This window comes from Pinus tabuliformis, chromosome 4_2 (assembly GCF_031772625.1).
Source record: "Pinus tabuliformis cultivar Carrire ecotype Pingquan chromosome 4_2, CPIR1, whole genome shotgun sequence".
Classification (NCBI taxonomy): Eukaryota; Viridiplantae; Streptophyta; class Pinopsida; order Pinales; family Pinaceae; genus Pinus; species Pinus tabuliformis.
Window position 1 is genome coordinate 480,166,890 of NC_142304.1, and position 17,177 is coordinate 480,184,066.

The window sequence follows — 17,177 nt, forward strand, 5'->3', positions numbered from 1 at the left end:
TGCAAAATTGAAAGTAAAATTGGATGTTAAACTAGGAATTAATACAAAAATGCAAACAATTGACATACAAAGTGTTTTAAATTAGAAGTGAAAAATTGTGCAATAGTTGACACAAAGAAGGGAACAAAACATGGCATACAAAAGGATATCAAATTGGGCAAAAACAAGGACACATAAATGGGCACCAAATTAGATGCAAAAAAAGACAACAACTAGATGTAAAATAAGATGCAAAGTTGAGCGTTAAAAAGAAGCAAAAAACGTTACAAATTAATATGCCAAATGATGATGCAAATAATGGTGTAAATTTGGGATGCAAACTTGGGTGCAAAAAAGGAAAAAAAAAAGATGTAAGAAAAGACATAAAACAAGATGCAAAATGGGCTGAAAAAAGGTGAAACCAAGGATGCCATATTGGATGTAAAAAATGATTCCTAATCACATGCAAATTTAGGCTCGAACTCAGACACAAAATTATATGCAAATGTGGACACAAAATGAGGCAAAAAAAGATGCAAATTTGGATGGTGAAAACGATGTAAAACTAGACACCAAAAAAATGCAAAATTGGATGAAAAAGTTGGTGTAAATAATGGTGCAACATTCGACACAAGTAGACACAAAAAAATGGTGCAAAAAAGGGCATAAAATAGCTTAAAATTGGATGCAAAACTTGGTGCAAAAACAAATACAAAAGTAGACGTAAAAAATGGCTCTAAATTGAATGTACCATTAGACACAAAATAAGATGCAAAGGTGGACACAACACATGACTCAGCATAAGATGCAAATATAAATGCAAATTTGGATGCTCAAAATGATGTAACATTAGATGCAAGAGATGGTGTTAAAAATGATGCAAAATTGGATGAAACAAATGATGCAAAATATGGTGCAAAATGAGATGGGAAAAATGGAGACAAATCAAACGTAAATGTGGATGTAAAAAATGGTCCAAAAAAAGATGCAAAAATGGGCACAAAAATGGATGCAAAATTTGGTGCTAAATCAAATTCAACACATGGTGCAAAGATAGGCACCAAAGCTGGTGCAAAAATAGAAGCAAAAACTAGTGTAAGACTAGATACAAAACCTGGCGTAAGACTAGATGCAAAAACTGACACAAAATGGATGCATAAAAAGACGTTAAATTGGATTCAAAATACAGTGTAAACTTGATGCAAATGATGGTGCAAAAATGGAAGCAAAGAATGACACAAAATAGGAAGCAAAAGAGAATGAAAAATAGATGCAAAAAATGACACAAAACTAGAAGCAAAACCTGTCATAAAATAAGATATAAATCTTGGTTCAAAATTTGACGCAAAAAATGATGCATAGTTTGGTGTAAAAAATGATGCAAAATCTAGCGTGAAAAAGGATGCAAAATCAGGTGCAAAAAAAGACGCTTTAAAAATTGTACAATAGAGCCAGATTTAGCGCCAGGTTGCTCATCACAATTACAAAAAAAATGCACTAAAATCTGGCGCTAAATCTGGCGCAAATCGCTGGTTTTGTTGTAGTGAAATATAAAGTTGCAATGCATACCTTTTGTGTGTTTTTTACATTATGGAGATCAAAATATTGCTACATTTCTAGTATCCATGTTACGAGATCCTTGCCATCAAAATTCCTCATATCGATATTTGGAATATGGTGGGTCTTCAATCCAATGTTAAAATATATGAAATCATGATTAAATTTCTTTTGTTCTCATCATGACTTTCCCCTACTACATTTTTGCCATTAGGAAGCATTTCTTGTAGCAACTTTGTCAAACCTTCCATTTCTTTCTTCAAACCTTCCATGTTTCCTTTCAGTTTTGCTTCTATACCATCAATCTTAGCTTCCATTCAATTCTTCAAACCATCCATCTTAGCTTTTGTTTTTTATGAGAGCGAATTTTTTGCACTTGGTCTTGTAATTTGTATATATCATGTTGCATTTCTTCCTCTACTTCATGTGTCATAGTAGAGCTTTCAGGTTGCTTACTAGGTGTTTCCATTTTCTCTCTATTTCTTCATGCGGTAGCCCTCTAAGTCTTCTTTCCAACCCCACAAGTCAGACCAAGATTGGAGTCTTCAAGAAAGAGTTGTGCCCGATATCCGATGATGACCTGATTATAAACTGGTTCAGTAAGTGAACTTGTACGAAGTTCCAGGTGTCATTGTTTCAACCTTCGGCCCTAAACTTTCTACACAAAAAACTACAGTATGTGAAATTTTAGCCACTTTTTACATAATTCAAATCTGATGCCCAAAACAAAAGTTATGACAATCTTCCCTAGGTCACCTGTTTGAGACTGAATTTTGGATCTTGCAAAAACCCTAACTTCCCTAGATCATATATCCAAAAATATAGAGAACCAAGATCTGAAATTTATACACGAAGTTCACCAAGATTTTCAATCCACGTGGTAAAAGTGTCAACTTCTGAAGCCTCGTAGAAAAAAAGTTATAGCGAAAATTCCATGGTGGCCTATTTGAAGAAGCGAAACCCTAGAATCCCAAGCTTTGATACCAAATGTTATGCAACCAACTCACAAAATAGAAGAAAAGATAGATCAACAACTTAAAAATTCGCCTCTTCGAAGGGGAAAACTCCTTTACAGTACACAAATGAAAATTTCTTGGATGATTCAAATGACAAAACCTCTTTTCTATATATAGGAGTCTAAGGGGTCATAATATAATCAAAGCCAACATAACAATAATAATGTAAGGGCGCAACAATAACAATGTGGGTTTCTAAGGGGCACAATAATAAAAATATGGGGCCTACATGGGCACAAAAATAACAATAAAGAGACTACACTAACAATAACAATAAGGGACAACACTAGTATTATAGGGACCTAACAAAAATGGTCTTGTGAGAGAATTCCTCCACTTTTTCCATTCTAAAACCATCGAGATGGATGAAAAACAATATAATAATCCAATCTATATCATTTATATTGCAGCAATTTTATATATAAATGCTATCAAAATAATGATAAACTTATTAATAACAAATTATTGGACTAGTAAAAACGGACTAATATTATTGTTTCACTGTAAAAATTTAGTAAACATGTATACCCTTTGTATTTTCATGTACATATATTTATTTTGTTTATGATTGTAGTTGTAAACCAAATCCAAGTATATTGCAGCAATTTTATATATAAATGTTATCAAAATAATGATAAACTTATTAATAACAAATTATTGGACTAGTAAAAACGGACTAATATTATTGCTTCACTAATGTAAAAATTTAGTAAACATTTATACCCTTTGTATTTTCATGTACATGTATTTATGTTGTTTATGATTGTAGTTGTAAACCAAATCCAAGTCTTAAATCATTTTGATGAAATATTTATATTTATATTTTAATTAATAAATTTTAATAGGTATATTATTAAGAATTTGTTAAGTTAGTAAATTGGATTACTATTATTTCCACAATAACGTTTAGGTTTAATGGCATGTTTATTACTTCAATAAGATTTAAGTCCAAATGGCTTTCATGTTTTTTTTTGGTAAATTGTTTGCATATGTACTTGTATCGGTGGTTAATGTAGTTGGAAGAAAAAACTAAAGTTATTTAAAACTTTAGTGGAACAAATATATCTATTCACAATTTTAGAAATTTTAGAAATTAGAAATAGTTATAAGTTAAAATTTTACTCATTATATTTTAATAACAATTTATTGAGTTAGTAAATTGGATTATTATTGTTTTTTCAATAAGGTTTAGGTTTTAGTGGCATGTTTATTATTTTAATAAGATTTAAGTCCAAATGGAATGTATGCTATTTGTAAATTGTTTGTGTGTTGGTATTAATTGGGGAAAAAATTAAAATCATAAATAGTTTTAAGAAATAAATATATCTATTTTAGAGATTAGAAATACTCATAAGTTGAGAAAATTATACTCATCTCGTCCTATCTTGATAAAGGAGATACTCACCACATTTAAAAAGGAAAACAAAATTGTACTCATCTCATCCCATCTTGATAAAGGAGATACTCACCATATTTGAAAAGGAAAACAACATATCTTGATGAAGGACATACTCATAATATCAATGTGCACCTTATAACCCATAATGACTTGAAGATTATAAATCAACTTTTTGTTGATTATAATACTTCTATGTTGGAGAAAGCATAATTATCACATATTAATAAAAACAAAACCATCAAACCAAATTAATATGAGTAAGTATCTTGTTGCCACACATTGTCTTCAAAAAAACTTACTAACAAAATTAATGAGAGTGAGTACCTTATAACAAAATTAATGAGAGTGAGTACCTTATTAGTCCCTGCCCCTTCGGGGCTCCAGGGACTATTGTAATCAGTTTTCAGCTGCTTCATTAGTCTGGCACAGGAACCAACACAGAAACCAAGTTACTTAATTCAAGTAAACCTAATGTTTTTAATTTATATTTTATAAAGTATTTTTAAATGCCTTTCATCAACTTATACATCAACCTATAGGTTTCTTCTCACTGTTATTTTGACCAATCTGACACATATGTGATTTAAACATCTTATTTGGCCTCATATCGAGGCAAAATGTACTTAAAAGTTAGGATAAATGTCAATTGATATCATAGTTTCAGTCTCAATTATTTAATGCTAACATTAGTTTTGAAGACATTTCATGTTTGGAAAAATTAAGAGGTTACAATCGACATCACACATATTGAAAACAACTTTGCAGGGTAGTAACACGAATTTTGCATGGCAGTAGCCACTTGTCTTCAATTATGAAGACTGTGGCCACTTGTCTTCAGTTCTTCTTCAATTCTAAATGCTATATGGCAGCCTGCTGGCCTTTTTGCAGATTTCTCAAAGGCTTCTCAAAGACTATATGGCAGTCGGCCTTCCAAAGACTATATCGCAGTAGACCTTTTTGCAGATTTCTCAAACAGGAATTTTCTCATGAATTTGCTCATGTTGCATATTTCTCAAACAAGAATTTGCTCTAATTCTTTGATTCTCATAGCAGTGAGCATGGTTCTCATGGAAGGATGGCAGGATGCTGAAGCCACACTGCAAATATTTTCTCTAATGCTTTGATTCTGCAAATATTTTCTAATAAGAGCAAGATAGACGTTAATATTTTCTCTAATGCTTTGATTCTGCAAATATTTTCTAACTCTAATGCTTTGATTCTGCAAATATTTTCTAATAAGAGCAATACAGACGTTAATGATGCATGAAGAGTAATACCTGTCTTTCCCTTCCCCCTTTTTCATTTTGCTACAGGAGGCATTAGCTTGGCTTCTTCAGAAGTCTGAAGAAAGCTCCTTCTTCTGAAGTCTGAACAAAGCTGCAAAGCAGTCTCAAACATATCATTCACTAGTGCGCATACTCTCCTCACTCTTATCCACTGTAACCACAATATTATTCACAATCTTAAATCTATGCCCTATTGTATGCAAGTTCTCTTCTAAGTCCAGCGTAATCCCACTATTTTCTTAGCAAGGAACTACTACCTGCAAGATAGCAGACGGGTCAATCTACACCAGGTAAATATCAGTAAAATTGTATTATTATTAAATGTATCCAAAGCGCTGCCACCATCATACAAAACAATGCCTAAAAGGGTTTATGGATAGACACCGAACCAACGTTTACTAATGGTTTTGAATGCCAGCATGTATTTAGAGGAATTTTTTTATTAATGGTTTTGAATGAAAGCATGTATCAGAATTAATGAGGAAAATCTCTATAATGAATTAGACATATTTTTATGTGTGCGACTTTATCTTCATAAATCTGGAAATCCACTCTTTCCATGAAAGTGAGTAAAAGCAGAGCGAACAACCAAAGCAGAGGTGAATTGTGTTATTTTCCTAACACGGTGAGAGTAAATTATAGGTTCCAAGCATGAAGGGATTGACATGCAATATTTTTAATAGATACAAAGGGTTGACATGCAATATTTTTAATCGATACAAAGGGAAGGGCAAGAATTCCAGCATCAAAGCCGAAAAAATAAGATTCCAGCAATGTTTATCAATGCCAGGGTTCGAATTTGAGCCGGAAGTTTCTAAGAATGTTTCAGACATCCAACATTCAGAATATACAAAACAAGTTTCAGATAATGTAAACAAGTTGGAAGACGTTGATAATGTTTCAGATATTGGACAATATGAGTTGGAAGATGTCAAAAACGTTTATTTTGACGAGAGAAAAAATGGCGGGGTGGGAGAGATTGACCATGAATTATTTTCATTCCATTCCTCTCGAAGTTTTTTATGCATTAACCATCAACCATAGTTTTGAAGTTCTGGGCGACACGCAGATCAGAGAGGCGGTGGAATGAGGCCAGTAAAGCAAGAAGAGTCTTTGGCATAAATAAGATTGTATCAATCTATGTTGTTTGGTGTGTGCTTAGTTCCGCATCAGTATATAGAGAGCGAGATCCAAACAACTTTCGTAGACCTAACCTCGACTAAACACTGCATTCTTCTCGGATTTCTCCAGTGTTTTATAAATCACTGGCTCTACCCTAACAGTCTATAAAATTTAAAGTTGAGGGTTTCAATTTACCAATAATTTCAAATATAAATCTCTGAATGTCCAAAAAATTACGCTCTGGGTCTTTCTTTACAGCTAATTTTACTGTTATTTTCATTATCGATATCTGGTTTTGTATAAATTCACTACATAAGGGATTGAGGGAATTAGAAATGAGAACCTGGTCACCTCCTGTGGCCTAAAACAAGATCTTTGTCCGCCAAGAAAAACAACGGAAGTGCCTGAAACAGGATCTTTGCCCGCCAAGAAAAACAACAACGTGACTTGATCCTTGTCATTGTTAACCTAGATGGATTCAAAGGCGGTGGAGAAATTTTCAGGAGTTGCATCAATCTGAGTAAAATCCATGGTTTCTGCCCTATATGCAATATTCCCACCCAAGCATTTCCAGAGGTTTCTGTTAGCATGTCGTATTACTTACTTTTATTGATCCGCTAATGATTTGGTTATTTGGTTTATATGGTTTATAACAATGCTTCTAGTAGCTTTATCAAATCTTTTGAAAGGTGGCAGTTCACAGTTTAAGCAGGTGATTTTAATAGTTTTACTAATTTGTTTGAAAGGTGGTTTTCCATGCAGCAGGGAACGTGGCTTGCATCCAAGCCCATATGTCATCTAAATGTTTCTTGCTTAGGCATATATTTATTGTTTGAAAGGTGGTTTTTCATGCAGGGAACATGGCTTACATCCAAGCCCACATGTCATTCAAATGTTTTCTCCATATATTTATTGTTTTAGACAAATAAATTATATATATAACAATTAAAAATTAAAAAAACAATACATAGCCAATCTTGATGTTTTATATTTCTACATTGTAACAATGACTATTATTCGTTATGGAGATCTTCTACCTTTGGCATTTTTGCTAAGCATTTCACTTATGTCTTTGTCTTTGCTGGAATCCATCTCTACCCAGAGGTAACAAGTTACACAGTAATATATTTTAGAAGAAATTGTCTTGTACCTATATCTGTTTACATGTTCTTTGCATCATTTCCATATCTGTTTACATGTTGTTTCCATCCTTTCTTTTAAATTTAGCACAACCAAGTGAAGTCATATTTATATTGTTTCCATCCTTTCTTTTAAATTTAGCACAACCAAGTGAAGTCGTATTTATATTTGTTTACAAGTTGTTTGCATTATTTCTTTTAAATTTAGTGCCAGCAAGTCAACATAAATTGGTGGAAAATTGAGGCACCGAGATTTTTGGTTTACCATTTTAGGCTTTTGTTTGCCTCTGAAGCCGAGCTGGACATTTCGGTGGAAAAATATAAAATTTACCACTTTAGCAAGCAAGCTTGCTCTGTTAATAAAGATTCAATATCACTATATCATATTAAATACCAATATCTTTCATTTGACTGATCAGATAAAATCATCATAATATACATACCGATACACTCATGGAATTTAATGCTCATCAGATCCTTTATAAGTTGGATATTATGACATTGGAGATTTAGATTTAACGGTGGTGTTCCAATAGCACTAGCAATATGTCTCTCTGACGATCATATATACAACAATATGTCTCTCTGGCATGGACTAGCTGCTTCGCAACAGTTCTTATTTGACACTTGTTTTGGTATTTTTAATTTATGGTCCATGTCCATATTTAGGGTGATGGGAATGAGGTGTGATCAAAACGAAGACAAAATTGTTTATAAATTTCTATTGATATAGTAAAAGTGGAGCATTATTTTTTCTTTATAAAAAATTCAAGTTGTTATTCACATGTTTGTTTGGTTTCTTTAAATTGTTTTATGTGTTCCTTTGTATTTGTAAATATTTTTATAATTAAAGATAAATTTAAATTATAAAACAAATTTAGTCACAATTTCATATAATATAAATTTTTTTAAATATAAGTAAATTAAATAAATAAATAAATTATATAATTTAATAATAGTTTTATAACACACATATAAATGTTTGAGTTAGTTATGTATTTAGCAACATCAAGGTTTAATTGTATGTAAGGGTTTATAGTGAAAGATTTATTAATGGGATTTGTGTTTTCATTCTTTAGAGTGTGATGAATCCTTTAATATAATGTAAGATTTGGTTTTGGATATTAAATGATAATGGGTTTTGTAAACCAAAATGGTGTTAGCTAGGGATGGCTCATAAACATGTTTATATTATTAATGTATGGGGACTTTTGACATCATGCAACTAAGTAGGAAGATTTTGTTAAATGATAGCAAATCTAGGCATCTATTTGATTTAGGTTTTTATGCTTGGCCTTAGCCTTTTAGTTGGATTTCAGCTGGCCCATTCTAACTACCTATAAAGTTCTGTAGTTTATGTTCTAGTTATATTTTGGTGGGTTTATGTGTGGTTTTGCTTGGTCATCATATAGTATAGCAATCACAATAGTCATTAAGATGGTTTTGGTTACTAGGGTTTATGAGTTGTCGATTGGTGTTTTGTAATTGTTAGTTGCTTGTGTTTTATCTATCTTCTAGTCTCTCTAAGGTTGTGGGTTATTTGAGGCAGATCAATTTATGTTGGACTTATATTCGAGTGTCTTTATCTATCAAACCTTACTTTCAATTGCCTCATGACATTAGGAAAGGTTGAGGCTTCTAAATCCAAAACAATGGGGATTAGTAGGAAACATTGTGGATGTGGCAAGTCTTGATAGCAAGACCTCTCTATGTCCATTATCAAAATAGTGTTAAGTAGGTTGCCATGTTAACCCAATATTGCTTCCAACAGAACATCCCCTTAAGACAGAACAATAGTGTTAAGTGGGATGATAGGCTATCCCAATATTTCTTTCAGCAAAGCATCCCTTTGATCATATAAAAAGGAGTTGGCCACTTGGTTAGCCTATCAGACAATGATCCAACATACTTTAGCTAAGAAAATCAATTGATAATTTCAAGTTTGGATGCAAGATATAGGGTATTTTCAATCCTAGGATACTAAAATATTCAATAGGATTGGGTTTTATCAGCTTGCTAAAACAATGATGTCCATTTCCTTGGGAAAAAAGGGTTTATGAGCTAGAACCAATAGATAATATTTAAGTAATAAAAGCAAAGTTTATAATTATCTGTTAAGTGGTATTTGGTATCAATTTTAGGGTATATGGAATGGGTTTTGACAAAAAGATAGAGATAATGGAACTCATAAATACCTCCACTCCAAATGCACTAGCTCTAATCCTATCATAATTGAAGTTAAACCCATGCAACAGTAGTCGAGCTAAAAAATGAAATAGATTACCTCTATCATACCAACTCCTCTCAAATACCTTCTTCACTCAAATCTTTCTCTTACACTTTATATATATATATATGGAAAATATTTAACCAAATTTTTATATATGGAAAATAAAGTTACTAATATTTTTCTTTAATTTATATTGAAACCACTAAACTAAATATTTAAACCTTTGGCTAAAGTCTAATTGCATCCAACAATTACTATAACATTTTTTAATTATAATAATATAATGACTTTATTGATTTAAAAAATAATAACTTTACCATAAATATTTTTTTAAATTTTATTTTTTAAATCAACAATTACTATAACATTTTTTTAATTATAATAATATAATGACTTTATTGATTTAAAAAATAATAGCTTTATCATAAATATATTTTTAAATTTTATTTTTTAAATCATAGTTATTAAAGTATATACTTTGCAAATAAAACCAAAAAATGTACCATGATAGATTTGATTTGATCCTCATACATTTAATATTTAGTATTTCGAAAATTGAAGTAAAATTAAATAATACGTGATTTATCTCTTTCATGAGACATATTTGACTTTGCATCACCATGATGTAAGAGTGACGACTGATTAAATCATTGTCTTAAATGTTGAGAGAAATATATATTATAAAATATATTGTCTTAAAGGTGGAGTGAAATATATATTATAAAATAATATAATTATATAAATCACGCCCATATTTGACTCCACGTATCTCAAAGAAGTGGGGGTTAATTTTATAACATAAGCGAGCTCACTTTACAAGGTGTAATATAAATTTCTTGTGCTTAGACAACATGAAACTTTGTTATCATTTCCTACACCAAAGTTTTTTCAACATGGGAACGGCTAGAGTTGTCCCTCGACATCATTACCATTTCTTAATTCCCACGCATAAAATACTCATTATCATTTCTTAATCCCTAGGCATAAAATACCAATTTTACTCATTTTCAAGTGTTTTATTTTATTGCTGCCCTTTTAATGTTTATTGCTAAGTTTTAATGTTTATTGCCTTTTTCTTTTCAAACTTTTCAAAAGTCTTGAGATCAGAGGCTATGGCAATAGTGAGATACATGTGGTTTATTGACTTTTATTATAGGGTGAGATGTTTCATCGTAACTTTGTGCATAATTTATGTATAGAATTTATGCATAATTTATGTAAATTATTTTTATTCTTTAAAACAGGGTTAGTGCTTTGAAGGAAATGCATTTGGTTCAATGTATTTTCTTCTTCCTCATTTTTGAAATTGCATTTCTAATTTCATGACTTTACAAGCACTCAAGCGTTCATTTCATAAGGGGATTCAATTATAGATTAGTTTTAGATATAAGATTAACTAAGAAGACAATATTTTTTCCAAGAAGGTAAATGAGTATCTTAAAACACATTTTTGGAATTTTCTAATATTTGATAGTGTTTAATTTTTGTTTTTTTCAATTGAATAATCTACGAATTATATAATTAATAATTTTTTTAAATTTTTTCTACAAAGTGTTGGAGGTGTAAGCTTTTTTAATCAATTATAGTTGCTCACCTTTAAGAACTTATAATTTATCTAGCTTATAGATTAACTCGTCTTGAAGATGGTAATCAATTGTGCTGACAACGTTGTGACTTTGGCTCTGCAACTACTAAAACACCTCCTTTAAGTCCTCATCCTCTAAATATGCCTCTATGTATGCATCACGGGTGAATGGCTCCATGTGCATCTAAGTTCCCAAAGTTGTGATCTTTAAAGTGGATGGTCTTGAAAGCATGTCAACCAACTTGTTTGTGCTACCCATCTTATACTTGGTCATTAAATGAAATTGTTGTAAAAAACCCATCCACTTGTAATGTATGGGTTGTTGTAGCTTATCTAGGCTTGCAAATACTATAGTGGTTGGTGATCTATGTGGATTATATTCTCCTTTCACATCAAATAATGTTTCCACTTCTTCACGACTTCCACTAGGACCTACAACTCCTTGTTGTAGATAGGGTAGTTAAGAATTTCCCTATGAAATACTTCAAAATGGTAGCATACAAGCCTTCCTTCCTACATCAAGACCACTCCCATAAGATACCCACTCGCGTCTATCTCCACTTTGAAGGGTTGTTACAAGTTCAATAATGCAAGAAAGGGTGCTTGATTAATCTTCTTTAATTCCTCAAAGACCCTCTATTGACCCTTTCCCCACTAGAAACTCTTGCCACTTGTTGTTATGGCATGGAGTGATTATTATAATACTAAAATGAGGCTATGAATTTTCGTGGGTACTGTGTTGCCCCAATGAAACTCTCAACATCAGAAGCAATAGTAGGCATTGGCCACTTCATGATGGCCTCCATCTTGGCAAGATCTATCTTCAACTCTCCTTCACCTATCACAAACCCTAGATACACCAAATATGTTTATGCAAAATAACACCTCTTGATATTTTCTAGCATATGGTGCTTCTTTAATGTCTCTAACACCTATGTCAAATGTAAGATGTGCTCCTCCCAGATAGCATTGCATACCAGTATATAATCCAAATATACAATAACAAATTAATTTATAAAAGGTTGTAATATATCATTTATTAATCTCATAAATGTAACTAGTTCATTGCATAATCCAAATGGCATGGCTAACTAGTCATACAAACCTTGCCTAGTTTGAAGGAAATCTTCCAAGTATCTTCTTCTCTAACTTGAACCTCGTGATATCTAGACTTTAAATCTATCTTGGTGAAGTATTTGGCTTGCTGCAACTGATCCAACAGATTATTTATCTTGGGCAAGTGGTGCCTATTATTTAGCGTAATTTCATTTAACACCCTATAATCAATACACATCTACCAAGTCCCATCCTTCTTTGACACAGTGATGATGAGTGACCCATATGGTGAGGTACTTGGTCAAATGACACCCTATTCCAATAGTTTCTACGATTTCTTCTTCACCTCACTTGCTTCAATAACAAACTGCATGTACAACCTATTGTTTTGCAATGGCAAGTCCAACAGTAGTTGGATCTCATGCTCTACTTCCCTCTAGAGAGGTAACCCTTTAGGCTCATGGAACACATCCCGGTATGTTTGTAACAACTCTTTTAGTTATTTTTTTTCTTAGTACACCCTATATGGATAACTTTTCTCTCACTAACTCTTCTACACGTTGATTTTCTCTTGAAAATAGTAAAATATAATTATTGCTAAAACTAATTAGTTTCTTGGCTTGGTTGGTACTTACCAACAAAAAATTGGACTTCCCCTTATGTGCATTGGTGGTGAAGGATTTTCCATCGTTTATTATGTGGTAATGGTTGGCTCTTTGCATGAATATTGCATCCCACGTGTAAATATAGGGACTTTTGATCACCACTCCACATACATCAAGGGGAACTACATCTAGTTCTACCTCATCAATAAAACCATAACTGATAAAAAATATAGTTTTGCACTATTTTCTTACCTTTATTTCCTCATCCTTATTTACATGTCCCTGGATATGGTTTTGGATGGTCACAAACTTCTAATCACAATTTTTTGACTAGCTCTACTGTAATGTGATTTCCATATAATCCTAAGTCAAACAGAGTACTAATCTTTATCTTCTTGACTTGCATATTTCTATGGAAGAGTCTAGTATTTTCATTCTCTTCATGTCACCAAAGGCTGCTCAGATTTCCTTCCTTATGCACTCCTGTATATATGATCTTCTCATCCACGTCTGAGATGCTTTCAACCTGGTTTCTCAAATCAATGGCCATGAGGTTCTTCTTCTTTACATATTTCTTTGTGTTCGTCAGGTTAAGATCTAGATGCAACTTCTAACACTTCTACTTTGTATGACTATCAATTTTACATTGGTTGTAGTGGTTGTTAGGATCTTTTCACTAATCTATTGTGGCTATTGTGTTTTTGTATCTTTACCTCCTTCCTAGTTCTTTTTACCCTATTTAGAAGCAACCTGGTGCTCCTTCTCTAGGTATTGTGCATGTATATAAGCCGCATCCAGCGATATAGGTTTAAACAACATCACTTCCTTCCATAGATGGTTGTGTAGACCACCTAGATACTTGAGGAGTACATATGGGTTACTTGGGGATATACCTAGCAGTATGGCCATCTTTCTAATTATGTGGTGTACTCTTATACAGGTTTCCCCTGCTTCAGCCTGAAGTAATGCCATCAGATCCATTGGTCCTCTACATGCCTAAGAGAGTAAAATTGTAACTTTACAAGGCTTTTGAAATCCTTCCACTTAGTCATTAAAGGATCTTTGTACAACCTCAAGTTCTTTATGTGGTTTTTCCACCAGCTCATGGCATGGCCCTCTAATTTCAACCGAGCAAATGAAATATTTTGTTCTTTATCTATATGATATACACTAAAATAAGCTTCTAAATGTTGCAACCAGTTATTTAACTTCAGTAGATAAATCTCACATTAATAGGGCTTGATGTCGACATCCACTTCCATTTTGAATAGGAACTATGAATGGTTCATGGCACTCAAATTGGGTTAATCCTTTTTAGTTTCTTTCTCAAACTCCCTCGTTGGTTCTTCCTAATCTACTAATTTCTCCTCTGATCCAACCTCCAAATTAGAAGCTCCATCTTCTTTGAATAACCCAAGATATTAGTTAGGTCTACCATGAGGATGCTCACATTACAATTTATATATGTGACTTATGCTTCCAGCTGGGCAAACCTCTCCATTGTAGTATCTTTCATGTTATTGTCATATTGTTGGCTGTGAATGGGGTTTTATGATTTTCATCTTAACAAATATTGATCCCATGCAACTCCCTAGCATATACCTAAACAAAGTCGCTATGATACCAATATGATTTGTATATTTCTGTGGATATTCCATTGGACAATTTACCACAATACATATACTAAAGTATATTAGAAAAATTGAAATCTACAATAGGGTTTACTTCTCATATTTCTAGATTTTTTAATTATTGATTATGGTGTTTGCATGAAAATTATAATTATGCAGAAAATAGAGAATGACAGCATAAAACTCACAAAACACAAATTAACACAAGATATAACTTGGAAAACCCTTTTGGGAGAAAACCGCACTGCAAGGTGAGGTCACATTGCTCTCTTTCTTTGAATAGAAAAAGGAAACAAATAAAAGAAGTGAGGCATGTGTGTGCCTCGTGTGATACTACAATTTACAAATCCTCTCTGTTTTCTTTCTCCCTATGCATTCTCAATTAATCTGCTCATTTATGGAACAAAATGCACTCAAATAGAATGGAATCCATTTTCCACTTAGTGTCCTAGTTTTAATAGTGTCTATGATGTAGGGATAGCCCCACACATACCCACAATATGCATAAACATGCATAAACACAACTGTCCCAGGTAATTGACTCTCAAAGTAGTCAACTCTTCATAATATCAATGGCTAAGGCCCTTTTAACCATAGTTCCTTGTTATCGGAACCCAATCACCCTGCCTAAATCTATTATCGGGACTTTAAAACCCATCTAAACCTTAGTTAAGCCTTTATATATATATATATATATATATATATATATATATATATATATATATATATATATATAACCACCCTCTTAAAACATTGGTTAGTATATATTTAACACATAAAACCATTTATCAGCGCTATTTTCCTTAAAACCCTTTTACAAGGGAAAATTCCCGCAAACATACCTTATTCCGCCTTCCATACGGCTTTAGTACAAATTCTGAGGCTATACCTCTATCGCAATCGGTTATCGACACCTTCTCCACGGGTCCTCATCGCCCCTTCCCTTCCGATATGTGACTATCGGAACGTAATATATATGTTTTAGTCTTAAAAGACTCGGCCCCACACTTTACGCAAATACATGGAATACATAGGAAATCTGCTCCAAATCACATATAGTGGATCTCAAATATTATAGATTCGCCACTATATATGACATCGGGTCCGCCTTCTATGTTAACCTTGCTTTACATCAATCCTCCGAACTTTGATAAGCGATCACGCCGATCGGCTTTATCGCTATCGGCGTATTGGCATATACACTGTCCAACCTCTTCCTCTTGAAACCGCCGACCTGATATGCCTCATGGAACCGATATGGATATAAACTGCTCTTTATAGGATTTCAAGTCTGGATTTCCATTCCAGCTGTGTTTTGTGCTCACTTTTAGTGTAAATTGGGTTTTACACTTTGTGAGACTTAAACTGTATAATAGCCTTCGCCGATGCTATATTTCGCCTTTCTCCTCATGACGTCATCTGAACCGTTGATCTTTATTTTGTAGATCTGACGGTTCACACTTGATTTCGGGTTGATAATCCCCACGGTGTTTAATTGCCCAATGAAGCGGTGTCTCCACTTCGCTCACCACTATGTGGCACACACTCATTGGAATCGGATGTGCCGTGCTCAATACCGCTTACGGTTTTGAGGCCGCCCTAAATCCGCTTTCACTATTACAAATCCACCCTTCGCTGATTGTTCTTTGCTACTCCTTTTTACTTAGCTTTACGATATTTTCCAGTGTTAATATGGTTCTCGGGTTTCTTCAAAAGCTTCACCTTACACCCTTCTGTTGCTTAAATCATTCCCGCTTGAGCTTAACTCCACATGCTCCATTAACCAATGTCCTTTTAGAGTATTACTAGACCCTTTAAATGGATTCAATAATCCGTTACGATTCCTTCGAATCGTTCTCCTCCTCTGTCCATTTCTTCAGCACTCTGCCTTCTGCTTCCACTGCTCAACTTCCTTTGAGCTTAACTTTGATCTTCTACTAGATTCTAAGACCAGTGGTGATTCCTCTGAATCATTTCTCTCCTCTGCGCAACCTTCAGAACTCTGCATGCAACCCTGTTACAGAACCTACGAATTCATGAGTAATTCATTCAAGAAATGCTTGTTTCAGGGATGCTGACACAGTCAGGAATAAAATGTTGAATATATATAATTATAAACAAGAGATACATTCGAGACTCTGTGTCTCGCACAGGCCTATTCTTCAATATTGTGGCCTCTCCTTTTACTCTGCCCGTAGGCTTACATATATACTAGGAGTTCTGTTGAAATATCCTAGTTTGACTCCTATATCTACTGAACCGACTCCTAAATCCTCTGTCCATTATGTCCACTTCTAATTAATTAATTCCTATAGTCTCTCCTTAGTTCCTCGAATCATGAACTGCTCTAAGAGTCCTAATTGATTTTAGGCTCTTTTGTCATTATTGTCACTCATGTTCTCCTTATTCGAGAGCATTTACAATATATCTCACAAATCCAATTTATTCCTATTCTATGCACTTAAAATCCTAAATTACATCAATTTATCACTTAGGAATCCATCTTCCTAAAAATACATGACCCCCTATGTCTAATTAATTACAGTGGTTTTTCTCTTAGGTGAATTCTCCT